Here is a 16,969-nt window from a genome sequence, read left to right as displayed (position 1 = left end):
AGAGTAGCCCATGGGCTTAGTAGTCGAGTGAATGATTCGAACTCGAAGTAATATAGCCCGTAGGCATAAGGGTCGAGAGAGTTCTTGGTCGAACTTGAAATAAAAGTAGCCCATAGGCTTAGTAGTCAAGTGAATGATTTGAACTCGAAGTAATATAGCCCGTAGGCGTAAGGGTCGAGAGAGTGCTTGCTCGAACTCGAAATAAAAGTAGCCCGTAGGCTTAGTAGTGGAGTGAATGATTCGAACTCGAAGTAATGTAGCATGTAGGCATAATAGTCGAGTGAGTTCTTGCTCGAACTCGGAATAAGAGTAGCCCGTAGGCTTAGTAGTCGAGTGAATGATTCGAACTCGAAGTAATGTAGCCCGTAGGCGTAATAGTCGAGTGAGTGCTGATCAAACTCTCTGATTTATCTCAATCCTATTTGCATAATAAATCTCGAAATAGAGGAATATTTCTTGGATATAAGATATCGGTAAAGAAGAAAACTTTCTTTGCAAGTCATTATACATGTGTTCATGTTTTGCATCAGGGCTCGGGCCAACTACATGAGCCTTTCTTTGCAAGTCATTATATATGTGTTCATGTTTTTCGTCAGGGCTCGGGCCAACTACATGAGCATGGTTCGTTTTGACTATTTGGCTCTTACAATTTTTCCTATCGGAACCCTGTTGTTATGAAGTAACTTTCTTGCATCAGAACTTGATATATTTGAGGGCTAATGCCCCCCCAGTATTCGAGGTCAATTGAAAAGAGGCCTCAGATACTATCAAATTATTTCCAAGTTTAGCACGATCAATGGTTGCCTCATTAAAGACCTTGCCGAAAAACCCATTTGGGATAAAACCAGCCTAAGGGAAAAAGAGTGCAAAGCGTGCTTTCAGACCTAGGGCTTCGTGTTCGAAGGATCCATCCTTGCTCCTGATCGGGCTCCTGCAAGGGTTAGTTTCAAAATATAAATGAATATGGGAGGGTCGTACCTTAGCAGTAGTATCCTTTTAGGTGTGATACATTCCAATTACTTGATAGTTTTTTTCCATTTATAATACCGAGCTTGTAGGATCCTTTTCTGACATTTTTGAGAACCTGATACGGTCCTTCACAGTTTGGACCAAGTATTCCTGCGTTTGGATTTTGGGTACTGATGGTGACTTTTCTTAGCACTAAGTCACCGGGTTTAAAATGCCGAAGCTTGGTTCTTCGATTATAGTATCTTTCGATTCATTGCTTTTGGGCGGCCAATTGGACGAGAGAGGATTCTCGTTTTACATCCGATAATTCGAGGCTAGTATTCATAGCCTCGTTATTTGACTCTTCTATTATATATCGAAACCTGGCACTGGGTTCCTCGACTTCGACTGGAATCAATGCTTCGGAGCATACTAAGGAGAATGGGGTTGCCCCCGTACTAGATTTTGATGTTGTTCGATATGCCCAAAGAACTCTGGGTAGGATTTCTCTCCATTTTCCCTTAGCGTCGTTCAACCTTTTCTTTAGGCTGTGAATGATAGTTTTGTTCGTTGATTCGGCATGTCCGTTCCCACTAGGGTGATACGATATTGATAATATCCTTTTTATTTTGTGGTCTTCAAGGAATTTCGTCACTTTGCCGCCGATTAACTGTTTCCCACTGTCACACACTATTTCGGCGGGTATTCCGAATCGACATATGATATGATCCCAGATAAAGTCTATAATCTCTTTTTCTCTTACTTTCACGAACGCCTGTACTTCATGCCATCTAGAGAAATAGTCATAAATAAATAAAATGAACTTAGCTTTACCTGGGGCCGATGGCAGAGGGCCGACGATATCCATTCCCCATTTCATGAATGGCCATGGGGATAGGACTGAGTGAAGTTGCTCTCCGGGCTGATGGATCATTGGTGCAAACCCTTGACATTTTTCACATTTTCGAACAAACTCCTTTGCATCTTTTTCCATATCGATCCAATAATACCCTGCCTTGATTATTTTTCGGACTAATGAATCGGCACCGGAGTTATTTCCACATGTACCCTCGTGAATCTCACATAGGATGTAGTCGGTGTCTCCCGGATCTAAGCATACTGCCAATGGTCCATCGAATGTCCTTTGGTATAATATTCTATCTGCAGCCAATGTGAATCGAGCAGCTTTGGTTCATAGGGCCCTCAAATTTTGAGGGTCTGATAGGAGCTTTCCGTTCTCCAAGTATTCAATATACTTATTCCTCCAATCCCAATTTAAGCTTGCAGAATTTATCTCGTCATGACCTTCTTCGATCACGGATCTCGAGAGTTGAACGATAGTCCCCGAACTTATCTCGTCATCCTCAACCGATGATCCTAAATTTGCAAGTGCATCGGCCTCACCGTTTGTTCTCATGCTACATGCTGTAAAGTCCACTATTTGAAATGGTGCAAAGTGACCTGCAGTTTGTCCAAATACCTTTGCATTTTATCCTCTCGAACTTCGAAGGTTTTGTTTACCTGATTTACCACCAGTAAAGAGTCGCATTTGGCTTCAATGACTTCTGCTCCCAACCTTTTAGCTAGCTCGAGACCTGAAATCATGGCCTCATAATCGGCCTCGTTGTTAGTCAATCTAGTAGTTTTGATAGATTGCCTGATGGTGCTACCCGTAGGTGGCTTTAAAATGATGCCTAGCCCGGACCCCTTCACATTCAAAGCCCCGTCCATGAAAAGGATCCATAACCCCGATGATGTACCCGATTTCAACAAGAGTTCCTTTTCAACTTCGGGTACGAGGGTTGGCATGAAATCGGCCACAAAGTCCGCTAAAATTTGAGACTTGATGTCTATACGGGGTTGATATTCGATATCGTACCCATTGAGTTGACGGCCCATTTGGCCAATCGACCCGATAGTTCGGGTTTGTGCAAAATATTACGAAGTGGGTAAGTGATTAATACACATATGGGGTGACTTTGAAAGTACGGTCTTAACTTTCTAGAGGCGCTTATCAGTGCAAGTGCCAATTTCTCTAAGTGTGGATATCTAGCTTCTACTTCTCCTAAAGTTCGACTTACATAATAAACGGGAAATTGTGTACCTTGCTCTTCTCTAACTAGGACACCACTTATCGCGATTTCCGATACTGCCAAGTATAAGTAAAGTTTTTCGTCTATTTTTGGAGTATGAAGTAGTGGTGGGCTCGATAGATATCGCTTCAATTATTCTAATGCATGTTGGCATTCCGGGGTCCAAGCGAAATCGCTTTTCTTTTTGAGTAGAGAGAAAAATCTGTGACTTCGATATGATGACCTCGAAATGAATCGGCCTAAGGCAACAATCCATCCCGTTAGCCTCTGCACGGCTTTTACACTGTCCACGATGGCGATGTCTTCGATGGCCTTGATTTTATCGAGGTTGATCTCGATCCCCCGATTTGATACCATAAAACCGAGGAACTTGCCCGAACCGGCCCTGAAAGCACACTTCTCGGGGTTGAGCTTCATGTTGTATTTTCTCAAAATCTCGAATGTTTCCTGAAAATGATCCAAATGGTCCTCTACGCGCAGGGACTTAACTAGCATGTCATCAATATAAACTTTCATTGATTTACCTATTTGTTCCTCGAACATTTTATTTACTAGGTGTTGGTAAGTAGCTCATGCATTTTTTAGCCCGAAGGGAATCACATTATAACAATATGTTCCATGATTGGTGACAAATGAAGTCTTTTCCGGGTCTTCCGCATTCATTTGGATTTGATTATACCTGGAATAGGCATAAAAAAAAGCAAGGTCCTCGTGGCCGGCCGTGGCATCAATCATGCGATCGATGTTGGGCAGCGGAAAAGAATCTTTGGGGCATGCTTTGTTTAAATCCTCATAATCTATACACATTCTAAGTTTGTTCCCTTTTTTAGGGACTACAACTACATTGGCTAACCATTCGGGAAACTTCACCTCCCGAATGGATCCTATTTTGAGAAATTTAGTTACCTCGTCCTTTATGAATGTGTGCTTTACCTCGGATTGGGGTCTTCTATTTTGCTTCACCGGTTTGAACCTAGGGTCCAAGATTTGCCGATGCGTCGTTATATCCGGCGGGATCCCTGTTATATCTAAATGGGACCAAGCAAAACAATCTATGTTATCGATAAGAAATTGAATAAGTTATTTCCTGAGTTCGGGGGTCAATCCCGTTCCCAGGTATACCTTTCTCTCGGGCAGATGCCCTATCAATATAACCTGTTCCAGTTCTTCGACCGTCAATTTGGTGGCGTTAGAATCTTCGGGAATGATAAAAGTTCGAGGGATCAAAAAATCCTCCTCTTCTTCTTCAATTTCCTGCTTCCCTGATTCGATCGAGGCTGGCAGCTGTGATTGCTATTTAACTTCTCGTTTACCTTTGATGCTTAACCTTTCCGAGGTTGATAGTGTTGACATCGGCGTTACCTCATCGACCGCAAACATTTCCCTCGCAGCAGGTTGCTCTTCGTACACTGTTTTTACACCATCCGATGCCGGGAAATTTATTACTTGGTGGAGAGTCGAAGGTAGTGCCCTCATATTGTGGATCTAAGGCCTTCCGCGTAGGGAATTGTACCTCACGTCACCCTCAAGTACGTGGAACTTGGTATTTCGGATGGTCCCAGCCACGTTTATCGGTAGAATAATCTCCCCTTTTGTTGTTTCACTGGCCATGTTGAAGCCGTTTAAGACCCGAGCTGCGGGCACGACTTTATTTTGCAGACCGAGTTGCTCCATGACCCTCGATGGGATGATATTCGCAGAGCTACGTGGATCCACTAAAACACACTTAACTTGAACTTTATCTAATAAGATAGAAATTACCAGAGCGTCGTTGTGGGGCTGAGAGATGCCTTCGGCCTCTTTGTTGTTGAATGATAAAGTGTCTTCGGTCACGTAATCTCGTGTTCATTTTTCTCTAGTGATCGATATCTTTGAGCATTTGAGTATGGGTTCCTGTGGAGTTTCGACCCCATCGATGATCATATGAATGATATGTTATGGTTCCTCCTGTTCATCTTTTATGTTGGCATCTCTCTCTCTGAAATGGTCCTTGGCTCGCTCACTGAGGAACTCTCTGCATTGAATAGACGAGCTACGTCCTCCCTTAATTTTCGGCAATCCTCGGTCTTGTGGCCATGTGTGCCATGATATTTGCACATCAAATTCGGGTTTCTTTGGGAGGGATAAGTTTGTATTGGTCTGGGCCATCTATTATCCTTGATCTTTCTGATTGTCGATACAATGCCCGATGCATCGATGCTAAAGTTATATTCTGATAATCGAGGTGCCTCTATAGGATCGGCATATTTGTCGAAACCGCTTTTGCTCATAAGTCCCCGAGAATTCTGTCCTTGATCACACCTTCGATTGCTCTAGGCGGAATTTCGTCCAGAATCATTATTCCTTCGATTTGTGGTGTATGGTGGATATCGGTCTCTGTTTGACCTTGGCTCTCTGTCGATTTCCCTCCGGTTTTTAATAACCAACCTGTTTGGATGCACCGATCTGTAAGGAGCTCCTAATTGGTCGTCTTCGACCCTGATTTTTGACTGATACCAATTGTGCACATCCGCCCAAGTTACAGCTGGATATTCGACCAAATTTTGTTTCATCCGACGTGATGCTATCGAACATCGCTCATTCAACTCTTGGGTGAAAGCTTGAACGGCCCAATCATCTGTGATCGGTGACAACTCCATGTGTTCCATTTGAAATCGGGACACGAATTCCCTCAGCATTTCATTATCCCTTGATTTTACTTTAAAAAGGCCCGATTTCCTTGTTGCGACTTTTATGGCACCGGCGTGTGCCTTTACGAAAGAATCTGCCAGCATGGCAAATGAGTCGATGGAATTCGGTGGCAGATTGTGATACCAAATCACTGCTCCCTTCGAGAGGGTCTCTCCGAATTTTTTCAACAACACAGATTCGATTTCGTCATCTTCTAAATCATTACCCTTGATGGCACATGTGTAAGAGGTGACATGTTCATTGGGGTCGGTAGTTCCGTTATATTTGGGAATCTCGGGCATACGGAATTTTTTTAGAATTAGCTTTGGGGCTGTACTTGAAGGAAAAGGCTTTTGCACGAATTTTTTGGAATCCAACCCTTTTATCATTGGTGGTGCCCCCAGGATCTAATAGACCCTGGAGTTATATGTTTCTACTTTTTTATTGTTTGCTTCGATCCACTTTGTGATCTCCTCGAGTATCTTAGAAATTTTGGGAGTAGTCCCCGATACTTGCTCATTTGACCTTACTACGGCTGGCTCCGTTCTGTGTGTAATTTCTCGAGGTGGATTGGGCTCTGGCTTGCTTGGTACTTGGGTTTGGCTCTGCAACTGAGCTATCGCTACCTGTTGGGCTTGCAGCATTTCAAAAATCATACGCAAGCTGACTCCGTTTTCCTCAATGTTATGGGTATCTCGAGCCGCGGATCGAGTACCGCCATGAGCGCTATTTTTAGGTTCAGAACATTGGTTCGCCTCAAGGGCCATATGTGAATTAACGTCTAGTGGTACTTCAACCCGAGTTTCAGGTGCTCCGACTCGAGCTTCCATGGCATCGACAAGCGGCCTTCCGGCCCTGGGCGTCAAGTTGTTGGTTTTGTCTTGAAGGCCGGCTTCGTTTTCGATAGGTAAAACCATTAATTGAGGGTTTGCCATTGCTAATCCAAAGCCAAAGACACTTTCAAAAGACATGCATAAAATGGCGTATGTTTGCAGATTTGTATCAAGTAACCAATGTTATCCTTAGCACCACGGTGGGCGCCAAAGTGTTTACCCGAAAAACGGATAGAGTTAAATTTATACGTAGTTCTAAGGATATGTGGTATAGCTTAATACAAATCGTAAGGATAAATAGAAACATCAAATACGGATTGCAAAGAATATAAAAAATAAACAAGGTTGGAAGGAAGATGATTTTTAGGACTAAGAAAGATGAACCAATGTATGAAGCTTAAAGGAATAACTCTTCAATATAGGAGTGTATGGTGTTTTAGTTACAATGTAAGCAAAAAACTGTCCTTTACAGAAATGTAGCCATCTTCTTTATAGTAGAGGATCCTACTTTAGATATAATTAAAAATACATAGTGGGAAACCCATGATAAATCAGCTTTTCCCCAATTCCCGCCGAGATTCTCTCCCTTAGTGCGTTTGCAACGACTCTTGTCTGTGAGTTCGAGCTCGATCGGCCTCGGTGCTGGTCGGTATTATTTTTATAGCTCGATGCGGACTTGAGCTCGATGTCGACTCGGGATCAGGTGATGATTCGGGCTCGGTATCGGTCGGCCTCTGCCACTTAAGCTTGATTCCATAACATCTCACCCTAGTTCGATTCGGACCTGAGCTCGATAATGACTTCGAACTTGGTGTTTGACCTATACCTGAAATCTGAAGCTCGTTCGTACCATCTTCGGAACCCATCTCGATATTACGAAGTCTTCCTTTGGTCCATTATGATCCCATCTCGATTAATCGTATGAAGGCTGAAATCAATTTCGACCGTATACACCTTGATGGCTCTATATTAAAGTCCAGTTATAAACCAAAATTTTTAAAACAATAGGATACCATCGTCTCAATGGTCCACTTTCTCAATTTTTCTTTTCCAAAAGAATAGAATAGAAATTTAGGATTCTTCGGGCTTTACATTATTTGGGATTCTTTCATTACGGAGAGTGCTTTTCCTTATTTAGGATTCTCTCATTACGGAGTGTTTTTCCCTCTGGTTTTTGTTTCGTTAGTTTTAGGATTCTTTACTTTGTTTTTCCTTAATTATGTTATGTCTTTCTTCTGTTATCCCTATTGCGTCAGTTTAGGATTCAATATGCATTGTCTTTTTGGTGCAAGTCTAGCATTCAATTTAGTCTTAGTTTATGACCGTAGGTTTAGGACATGTAATTACCAATTACTATATACATTGCGATTCACTTTGTTTAGGTTTAGGTTTCTAGAATTTTAGAAGGAGCTAGACCACTTTTATAAAAACGATCACTATTCTACATTCTTTAGTATAAACTGCTAATAATATCGATGTTTGTATAGGTAATTTACTTGTGATTTGAGGTAAATTTTTTACCTTATACTATATTTTTGAAGTTATGTAATAATGGTCGTTCTGGCATTATTGAGAAACAACTCCACATCGAATGAAAGTACTTTCTCCGCTTATATGGTTGAATCCTTTGGGGCGACACTCAAAATTCCAGTATGTAACATGTGGATACAATGATATTATGTTTTACCTTTTTTCTGTCTTACCGTAATAGGATTAAATTAGAACTGGAACCCAACAATCCAATTCTTTGGTAACGTTTTGAATATTTTTTTCCCGTGTGTTTGTCAATTATAATTTTTATTTATAATATCTCATATATGATCATTGGTTTGAAATTGACTTATTTACTAATGTTGTAAAGGTTATTTGGATCGTTGCATTCATCACATAAAGTTATTTAGGCATTCTATCTCATATCAATCGAATATTTTATTAATTAGAAATTATTTTCACTCTATAGTTTATAGTTTTAATTGCTACAGTACTTGTTATTCCATCTTATGTTGCTCATATTTCATAAGAAAAAATATATTTGATCACCTCTTTTAGTTGACTATATTATACATATGACAAAAACTAGACTTTTCAACTTGTTTCCTAAAAGAAGCGTAAAGGTCATGGAAGAACTGAAATTACTCTTGCGTTTATGTGAATATAGTCCGTCTTGACTTCCAAAGCAAATACAAAATTAATATATCAAAACTATAACAAAAAATTCTCCTATTTATTTAAGTAAGGACAACTGTAAACAAAGATAAGAGATTCGTGGTTGTACCGATACCAGTTGACAGCAATTGGCCAGTTTCCTACAGTTGATCGATTGATCCATAAGAGAAGTACTTCTATGTACTAGAATCTCTTCTTTTATTGAGTTTGATGTATACGGGTGAAACCGAGCCTGTGGGATGCCTCGATTTTCGATGAAGTGAACGGAGCAAGAAACGTAAAGGCAACGAATCAGAATCGGAATCGAGACAAGGAGCCCCTTGGTCCGGGGTCCGGGCAAAACACCCGCCCTCGGGAGTATCGGGGCCAGGACTCCGAGGTCCGATTCGAACCCCAAAAGCCTCGGAGAGCATTACCAGATAATCGAGCACGACCAACAAAAGGTTGTGATGTCCTCGACTAGTCAAATATCACTGTGTGGGTCTCGGCACGTATCGGCAGAGAACCGATGATTAGTTAAACAGAAGATTTTTACCTTTTATGGAATTGTACTTAGGGTAAAACTCCCCTATTATATAATGGGGAGTCTGATTATTATATAGGGACACTGTAACACGCATATCAAAGCAATACACTCTTATTTTCTCTGTTATTAAATATTCTTACTCTTATTTATCAGTGATTCGTTATTGTGAGTCCGGGATCGAGGGCAGATATCTCATTAAGGCTGTTATTGAGTCCGGAATCACCCCTTAAGTGATTTGACAATCTATTACGTCCTTTATCTGTTTAAACTAGCGCAATTTATTGTTTGTATAGAATTAATCCGAGTATCCTTCAAACCACATACAAATTTAATTGTTATCCATTTTTAGGATAAACAGTTTGGCGCCCACCATGTGGCTAAGGATAATAATGGCAATTTGCTATAAATTTCCACAACACATTGTATTTTATACTTGTTCTTTGAGCTTTTAATTTCAGGATAGATTAAAAATGTCGAACTCTCAATCTGCCCATTTGAACGTGGATGTTGAGTCCGACCAACATGGCGAAAACAACATGGTACCCAGCAACGCGGTGCCCCCTGCTGACCCCAACGGAGTCCCAGAGGCTAATCCGATCGATGCTAACTCACACGTGGCTATCAAAGCAAACTTTCCTACTGACCCCGAAAACAGCATTCGGGAGGAGGGGAGGAGTCCGGTCGATAGCCCGAAGCACACACGACGGCGAAGGTGAAGGGATCAACTTGCGCGTGATCTTCAAAATGTTACAAGCTCAACAGGCAGCGATAGCCCAGTTGCAGAACCAAAGCCGACCCTCCAGCAGAGTTGAGCCCGAATCGTCCCAGAAAAACGCCCGCAGGAATGAACCGGCTACATAAAAGCCGGGTGAAGCAGAACCCGGGACCAACCCTGAAATAATAAAGATGCTTGAGGAACTGACAAAATGAGTGGAATCGAGAGAAAAGAAAATCGAACCCAACGACAAAAAAATGGAGACCTATAACTCCAAGGTCGATCAAATCCCGGGAGCACAACCGATACTAAAGGGACCGGATTCCAAAAAATTTATCTGAAAGCCTTTCCCTCAGAGCGTAGCTCAGAAGCCGATCCCGAAGAAGTTCCGTATGTCCAAAATTACAAAGTATAATGGGACAACCGATCCCAACAAACGTGTGACCTCTTATACGTGCGCTATCAAAGGAAATGACTTAGAAGATGATGAAAACGAATTCATTCTGTTGAAAATGTTCGGGGAGACCTTGTCGAAAGGAGATATGATATGGTATCACAACATACCCCCTAATTCTGTTGACTCGTTTGCTATACTTGCAGACGCCTTTGTAAAAGCACATGCCGGGGCCATCAAGGTCGAGACCAGGAAATCAGACCTTTTCAAGGTAAAGCAAAGAGATAACAAGATGCTCATGGAATTCGTATCGAGGTTTCAAATGGAACGGATAGACCTGCCTCCGGTCGCAGATGATTGGGCCGTTCAGGGCTTCACCCAAGGACTCAATCCTCAAATCTCATTGGCTTCACAGCCGGCAGTAACTTTGTCCGACGTCCATAACCGGTACCAACAAAACATTAGGGTCGAAGACGATCATCTCGGGGCCCCTTCCGGGTCTGTTTATCCCGTCAGAGCTGGTGGAAGATCCAAGAAAGTCATTGATCGTGAACCAAGATCGAATAGAGACCGATATCAAGCATACAATGAAGATCGAAGGGGTAATGGATCCAGATGCAACACTGTGAGAAGTGAAAAAGGGAGTGACCGAGGTCAGAATAACCGGGGACTCATGAGCAAAAGCGATTTTGACAGACCCATCGGGTCTAAGGAAGCACCAAGGTTATCGGAATACAACTTCAACGTCGATGCTGCCACCATCATATCAGACATCGAACGCATCAAAGATACTAAGTAGCCTCAACTATTGCAATTCGATCCATACCAAAGGGACCCCAACCTAATGTGTAAATATCATGGCACTCACGGCCACAGAACCGAAGACTGCCGACAACTGAGAGAGGAAGTAGCCCGGTTATTCAACAACGGACACCTCGGAGATTTTCTGAGTGATCGAGCCAAAAATCACATTAGGAATAGAGACTACAACAAGTAGATCAAGCAAGAGAAACCTCAGAACGTCATTAACATGATCATTGGTGGGGTTGACGTCCCCTAGGGGCCGATGTTAAAGCACACCAAAGTGCCAATCACAAGGGAAAAATGGACTCGAGATTATGTGCCAGAAGGAACCGTATCTTTCAACGACGAGGACGCTGAAGGCATCATGCAGCCACACAATGACGCACTGGTAATATCTGTACTCATAAATAAATCTCGAGTTAAGCGTGTGTTAATTAATCCAGGTAGCTCGGCCAATATCATCAGATCGAGGGTTGTAGAACAACTGGGTCTATAAGACCAAATTGTGCATGCAGTTCGAGTTCTAAACGGACTCAACATGGCATGCGATACCACTAAAGGGGAGATAACCCTATTGTTGAACACCGCCAGAACTTTTCAGGAAATAAGGTTTTACGTGATTGAAGGAGATATGAGATACAATGCTCTATTCGGGAGGCCATGGATTCACAATATAAGGGCAGTACCCTCGACATTACACCAAGCGTTGAAATTACCCACACCAGCAGGAGTTAAAATAGTTTACGGAGAGCAACCGGCCGCAAAGGAGATGTTCGCGGTCGATGAGGTGGCCTCGATACCCGCACTCTCGACATCAAAGAACCCAATTTTGGTCACCAAGGAAGAATCCAAATAGAAATCACTGACACCGATCCCGACCGAACCAGAAAAGCAAGGGACGGGCGAGAATGACAACTACGAAGTTCCTAGGTCTTTCATAACCCCCGACGATTCCAATGCCACCAAGTCAACGGTCGAGGAGCTGGAGCAAGTCATATTGATCGAGAACTTGCCCGATTGAAAGGTATACCTGGGCATGGGGTTAAGTCTCGAGCTCAGGAAAAAACTCATTGAAATTCTTATAGCTTGCATAGATTGTTTTGCTTGTCCCATCTTAACATGACAGGGATCCCGCCGGAAATAACTACTCACAAGCTGAGCTTGGATCCAAAGTTTCACCCGGTTAAATAGAAGAGAAGGCCTCAGTTCTGAAGTCAAGCATGCATTCATCAAAGACGATGTATCTAAACTCCTCTAAAATAGGTTTCATTCGGGAAGTTAAGTACCTGGATTGGTTAGCAAACGTAGTAGTAGTCCATAAAAAGGGAAATAAATTAAGAATATGTGTAGACTACAAAGACCTGAACAAGGCATGCCCCACATACTTTTTTCCTCTGCCCAACATCGATCGCATGATCGATACGACGGTCGGCCACGAGATCCTCAGCTTTCTCGATGCTTATTTCGGGTATAAACAAATCCGGATGGACCCCGACGATCAGGAAAAAACTTCCTTCATCACTAAATACAACACCTATTGTTATAATGTAATATTGTTCGGATTAAAGAATGCCGGTGTCACTTACCAACGCCTAGTAAACCGGATGTTCGAAGAACAAATAGGAAAATTGATAGAGGTTTACATTGACGAAATTTACACCAGGCGTTGAAATTCCTCACCTGGAGAAATTGACGCTCCATTTGCTAAGCGCCTCCCAGAAGTTAAAGCTGTATTTTCAATGCCATCCCATATGTGTCGTAACTACTTACCCGTTAAGAAATATAATGCATAAACTCAAGCCCTCGGGACAATTGGCCAAATGGACCATGGAAATTAGCGGGTATGACATCGAATATCGACACCGAACCGCCATCAAATCCCAAATTTTGGCAGACTTTGTGGCCGACTTAACACTGGCCCTAATACCCGAAGTCGAAAGGGAATTGTTGTTGAACTCGGGGACTTCCTCGAGGATCAGGGCCCTCTTTACGGATGGTGCCTTGAGCGCAAAAGGGTTCGGGCTTGGCATCATGTTAAATCCACCCACGGGTAACGTAGTTAGACAACCTATTAGAATTGTGAAATTGACTAACAATGAGGCCAAGTATGAGGCCATGATTGCAGGTCTCGAATTGGCTAAAAGCCTAGGGGCCAAAGTGATCGATGCTAAATGTGATTCCCTCTTTGTGGTGAATCAAGTCAATGGGACGTTCGAAGTAAAAGAGGAACGAATGGAAATATACCTAGATAAACTACAGGTAATGCTACATCTATTCAAGGAGTGGACCCTGCAACATGTACCCCGGGATCAAAATAGCGAAGCCGATGCTTTAGCTAACTTGGGATCTTCCGTTGATGACGATGCGTTCAACTTAGGAACGGTCGTACAACTCATGAAATCGGTAGTGGAAGAAGGCTACGTCGAGATAAACTCGACAAACTTTACCTGGGACTAGAGAAACAAGTATATAGGTTACCTGAAGACCGAAAATCTACCATCGGATCCTAAAGAATCAAGAGCTCTCCGCACGAAGGCGGCCATGTTCAACTTGTCCGAAGATAACACCCTATTCAGAAGAACATTCAATGGCCCACTCACCATATGTCTGGGGTCAGGAGACAACAAATACGTTTTGAGGGAAGTTCACGAAGGCACCTGCGGAAACCTCTCAGGGGCCAAATCGTTGGTTTGTAAAATAATCAGAGCCGGCTATTACTGGATCGATATGGAGAAAGATTAAGGAGTTCATACAGATATGCGACAAATGTTAGAGGAACGCACCCAAGGAGCTACTGCATTCGGTCTTGTCACCTTGGCCATTCATGAAATGGGGAATGGACATCGTCGGTCCCCTGGCATGGGCACCCGGTAAGGCTCAATTTATATTATTTATGACTGACTATTTTTCTAAATGGGTTGAAGCTCAGGCATTTGAGAAAGTAAGGGAGAAAGAAGTTATTGATTTTATTTGGGACCACATAATATGTCGGTTCGGAATGCCGGCCGAAATCGTATGTAACAACGGGAAGAAGTGCATCGGCAGTAGGGTGAGCAAATATTTCGAGGACCATAAGATCAAAAGAATCCTATCAACACCCTATCACCCTAGTGGGAACGGGCAGGCAGAGTCTACAAACAAGATCATACTCCAAAACCTTAAGAAAAGACTGACCGATGCCAAAGGAAAGTGGAAGGAAATTTTGCCCGAAGTCTTGTGGGCATACCGTACCACCTCAAAATCTAGTATCGGGGCTACCCCATTATTGTTAGGCTACGACTCTTAAGCGCTAATATCGGTCGAGGTAGGAGAACCGAGTTTCAGGTTCCGATATACGACTGAAGAGTCAAACGGTGAGGCCATGAGCACTAGCCTAGAACTATTGGATGAGAGGCGCGAGGACGCCCTCGTCCGGTTGGCCACACAAAAATAGCAGATCGAAAGGTATTACAACCGGAGAGCCAACCTCTGACACTTCAATATTGGGGACTTGGTGTTAAGAAAGGTGACACTGAATACCCGGAACCCGAACGAAGGGAAGCTGGGACCGAATTGGGAAGGTCCATATTGAATTATCGAGTTTAGAGGTAAAGGTTCATACAAACTCGAAGCGAGAAACGGTGAGCAACTACTAAACAACTTGAACACAACCCACATAAAAGGATACTACTGCTAATGTACGATTCCATTCATTCTTTTCCTTACATATATTGTGAATTGGACTAACACTTGCAGGCAACAAACAAAGAATAATGCAACTGTTAGGCCTGAAAGCATGCATTGCACTTTTTTTTCCTTGAACAGGTTTTGTCCCAAATGCGTTTTCCGGCAAGGTTTTTAACGAGGCAACAGTGGATCGTGCTAACATAGAATCAAAGATCGGCTATGAATCGGAATCGATGGTCGCATCAACAGTATCCGAACCCTCTCGACCATCGACCTTGAATACTGGGGGTAATCACCCTTGGGTAATGATTTTAGCAAGGAAGGAAACTTTATGCTTGAAGTGGTATCGGTGGATAGGATTTATTGTAAGGGCCAAACGGTGAAGTAAATCGTGCACGCGTAGACCAACTAAGCCATAACACGAAGCTTGTACACACCAATAATCTTGTATATTCCGAACATAAATGAAAGAATTTCTACCTTGCAGATACATATTTTGCCCTTTAAGAATATTACATTTTGTTCCTTAAGGATATCGAGCCCAAGGGCCACCTCTATTCGGATCCAAGAGATCACCCCCACTCGGGGACTATCGTCCAAAGCAAACTCGGACAGCTCGGGCTATCAAAGCCCGGAGGCACAGAAGCCTATTAAACAGTGCCTAAAGTTAAAAGGCTACGGACACCCCCACTCGGGGACTGTAGTCCAAGGCAAGTTCGGACGACTCGGCTATCGAAACCCCGAGGTAAAAGCCTATTAGGCAATACCTGAACTTAGAAGGGTACGTCCACCCTAGAAGCGGTTCGGAGACGTCTGAAGCCCATAATCAAAACATAAGGCCTTCAAAAAATTCCAAACCGGTTCAAAGGCTACCCTCGACAAAATTATAATCCAAACATCTAAAAAAGCACTTCGGGGAAAGCTTCCGGTCATACCAAGCCCCCCCATAAGTTTCAAACAAAATTTACATCTAGAACGAGTCTTGTTTGAACCTCCGAACAAAACCTTATTACTACGTTTTATTCTGTGCTAAGTCATTTGAAATCTTTGAAATCATAAAGGGAAGCGAAAAGAAACGAACTCGAAAATTGCCAAAGGGGAAAAAGCCTTATATACATTCCAATAAAAGTCTTTTACAAAGACCAACGATGACGGCCTCAACAAAATGAACAAAATGCAGAAACAAAGAAACATCCCTGAGGCACCTAAGCCTGATCTTCACCAAAACCCGTCTCGTCACCGGAGTCATCAGGATCTTCTCCATCCTCGGGTTCGCCTTAGCCCTCAAAGCCTTCCTCACCCTCAGGGTCAGCCAGCTTCTTGTCCTCGACCTCGAGCCTTTTCGCATATTTGATCTCATCCAACATTTCAAAACCCCGGGCATGGACCTCCTAGAGAGCCTCCCTTCGGGACAGCCGCTTCACGTACACAACAGTAACTTTCAGGCGGTCCTGGGCTGCCTCGGCATTAGTCATGTACTGGGCCACCATCTCTTCAGCATGAGCCATGGTTATTTCCAACACAGACTTTGTTGTTTCGAGCTCCTTGTCGAGGGCATCCCGTTCAACAATGGCAGAGCCTAGTTGAGAATGGAGGTCTTCGATTTGTTTAGCCCGTGCTTTGGCTTTCTCTCTCGCCACTCGGAGTTGGACCTCCACCGATGACAACTACTCCTGGATAGTCTCCTTCTCTGAAGCCAATCAATCTATTTTTCCTTTCCACTCTTCGGACATGGCCTTGACTTCGTTCATCTCGGCTCGGAGTTGGTCGATCCTGTCAACCTTCTGCTTGACCTGCGAGGTTTGGCTGTTAGTCTCCACGTCTAACTCGTCATCACTAACTTCAAAAATCTTTATGTGTTCCACCAGGTCGGCATGCTCCTTGACCTCAACTTCGAGTTGGTTAACCTCATCCCGGTATCGGAGTAAACTTTCATGATGAAGTACCGAGGCCTGCAAAAATGTAAAAAAATAAAGGCATGAGAGATATCAAAAATTAAATTCGAAGATGAAATAGTGTAATGACACCTTACCCGGTTCAGTGACTGCTGTGCTTCGTTAAAAAAGCACGGCATATCCACCTCGTTCATTTTTGCCTGGTCTTCGGTTACCATGCACCGAAGGTAGCTAGCTACTCCAACAGGGGTAGAAAGAA

The sequence above is a fragment of the Nicotiana tabacum genome, chromosome 2 (genome assembly GCF_000715075.1).
Source record: "Nicotiana tabacum cultivar K326 chromosome 2, ASM71507v2, whole genome shotgun sequence".
NCBI classification, from domain to species: Eukaryota; Viridiplantae; Streptophyta; class Magnoliopsida; order Solanales; family Solanaceae; genus Nicotiana; species Nicotiana tabacum.
This window is presented reverse-complemented; position numbering follows the sequence as displayed.